Source organism: Trachymyrmex septentrionalis, unplaced genomic scaffold (genome assembly GCF_001594115.1).
Source record: "Trachymyrmex septentrionalis isolate Tsep2-gDNA-1 unplaced genomic scaffold, Tsep1.0 scaffold220, whole genome shotgun sequence".
In the NCBI taxonomy this organism is placed as follows: Eukaryota; Metazoa; Arthropoda; class Insecta; order Hymenoptera; family Formicidae; genus Trachymyrmex; species Trachymyrmex septentrionalis.
Genome location: NW_017305376.1, coordinates 881,201 through 884,177, shown reverse-complemented (window position 1 = coordinate 884,177; position 2,977 = coordinate 881,201).

Below are 2,977 nucleotides of genomic sequence, written 5' to 3'. Positions count from 1 at the left end.
ATATATATATACATATATGTATGTGTTAAAATTTTGCTTTTATTTATTGTACTTAAAATATACTTTACTTTCATTCTTTTATGAACCTTGAACATTGTCGTTATTGTCAATATAATAATTGATACATTTTTGTAAAGAGGTTTAATCGAAATATGTAAATTAATATTATTTAATTACTTTCCAGAGGATGTACAAATAGCGACGAACTATGAATGCCAGTGTATACAGCATTATACATATTGTGTTAGATATATACATACACGTGGGAATATATTTTGTATGCGTGCGTGCGCGCGCGCGCGCGCGCGTGCGCGTGTGTGTGTGTGTGCGTGCGTGTATGTAAGTATAAAGATGGTTTCATACCGTAAACTGTTGAATATGTGCTTATGCCTTCCTCCAGACTGATAAATATAATGTATCTTCTTTTTATAACTATTTAAAGTTTCAAAACAATTACAAAACTTTGTACTTAATTTGATTTAATAATAAAAATTTCACAAAATATAATTGCGTGTAATGAAATATTAAATATAATGTTATATGACTTATTCATCCTAAAAAAATATACTAAAAATTGTTCGAGAGATCTAATCTCCTTTTCAGAATGAGGAATTCTATTAATTGCATACGAGTTGCACACATTATTCTTACCATTCCGAATCGAAGAAAGATATGATATCAAATTTACAATATCTATATCTTTGCAACTCAGAATGTATCATTTTAATTGTTTCACGAACATCTGCGCTATAAGATTTGATAATAACTTATACGTAATTATGACGTCCGTATGGTACTATCTACTTTGTCTTAATTATATTTATATATTTTTTGTATATTCTTCGTGAAACGATAAAATGGCCAGTACATTCTTCACAAAAATATATGGAAATATTTTAATGCAATACATTCTTGGATGATTCGTTATATTTTCATCACATATCTCTCTCTCTCTCTCTCTCTCTCTCTCTCTCTCTCTCTGTATTATGTCTCCCATTTCTATTTTCTATATTCTGTGGAGCACTCGAAGAAGCATAGAGCTAATTGTTATAAAGTGATACAGGGTGTGCCAAAAATAAAGATAATTTATTCAACGTAAGCAACGATCCCGCAACAACAATGATCGTTTTCAGTATATCTATATATTATTACTGAATTTTCCAAGTATAGTCTAATTTGCATCTATTCTTAGCATCGGCTCACCCCGTTTCCATTATTTATTGTCATAAGTTATTACTGGAGCTATACGTATATGTAAATATTAGTATCAATATTATTGTTCGAACAGCATTAGAACTTATCTTAGATTTTTCGTAATAATTATTTAATTTATAGATATTTCGAGTCCAGAAACTTTTTCTGGTTTAGCGAATAAAGTCGTGTGAATAATGTTAGGCCTGTCACTACTGCAATACACAATGATGAATATATATTTATACACATATCCTTAATGTAATGTTGTTTTTTATGTATTATTTGTCATGATTAAAGCGCACGCGCATAAATATAAAATTTAAAAGTAAAAAGATCAATTTAAAAAGATAAAAAAGAGAAATCAATATATTATACATAAGATAGGTGATAGAAAGAGGAAAAGCAAAAAATTAGAAAATACAAGTGTCTAAAAAGAACAAAATAATTAAATGGTTTAAATATCTCAATAAATTCAAATATAAGCATTATAAAATAGTGCATATAATAAAAATTCTTTCACAAAATAATTGGAATAAAATCCATTTTTGATTATAATTGTGAACGTTTACATTTTATCTCTCTTGTTTCTTATATCTTTTTGTTATATATCTTCTACAAAAAATAACAATATTATTTCGTTCACGCTGAGAGAAAGTATCCCACTTTTTTTTAATTTTCAAGTAAATTGTTATTGCTGCCCATGAGATCCGCTCTTTTCCCAACATTAGTCTAACAACAAATCGTTTTTCTCTCAGCGTGGCAGTGACGCAGACGATACATAACAGTTAGATGACAGTTATCGCGTGCATACCATTAATTTTAAGTGTTGCAAGTGTTTCCGACTTTCTATCATTGTGTGTCTTTTTTAAAGCACAGTGCTCGCGGTCGATGCACCACGCGAAAAAATGTGCGTTGCGGCATCATTATTTCATGTCATCATTAATACGAACGTTCTAATCATGACTGGTTATTAGCCTGTCCTGCATTGTCACTGATGTTACGAAGTGTGATTACTACCGTTGCGTACGGGGTATTTGGTAATAGTCGCATGCATGGTAACGGGACGATACTCCCCACCAAAACTTAATATAATTTTTTCCTATATCAAAACTTTATTAGACAAGAATTAATTTAAAATTGCTTTCCAATCAGAAGTTTATTTAGAAATTTTTTATCTTGCTTTTTAAATCTTGCTGTATTGCTGTAAGTACGTCTATAGTATTCATTGGAAAACAGGCATATAATTATATAAAAAATTAATTAAAGTAAGAATTTATTTTAAAATTTGTTGCAAGTTTGTATCTTAAGAAGATCATTTCCTTTTCTTTTGATGGTCCATATCTCAAAAGTTATCGGTATTTCAACATTTATTATAATTTTCTATTTTGATATTATAATTATTAATAATTACATATATAAACATGTTGCAAAAAAGTAAATTTGCTTTATTTTAAAAGATAAAATTCGCTCACCAGATGTATTAATTCTTTAACATCCCAATATATTCATAAATAATAAATAAAATCACCCAGCAACTAGCAATAATTAAACTCTAAATCAGGTGCTTTATTATAACATGTGCTTCAGGCTTTCATTTAAGAATTATTGTCGTATAGTAAAGCGTCCAATAAAATCGATACTTTAAAAAGCATGTCTTTACATCTTAATATTTTTAATGAGTAAATTGCAATCATTCTCAAATATATCGATCATCACACATGTATTATTATCATTAATGCATTTAATATACACGCCTAATTAATACATATATATATATATATAT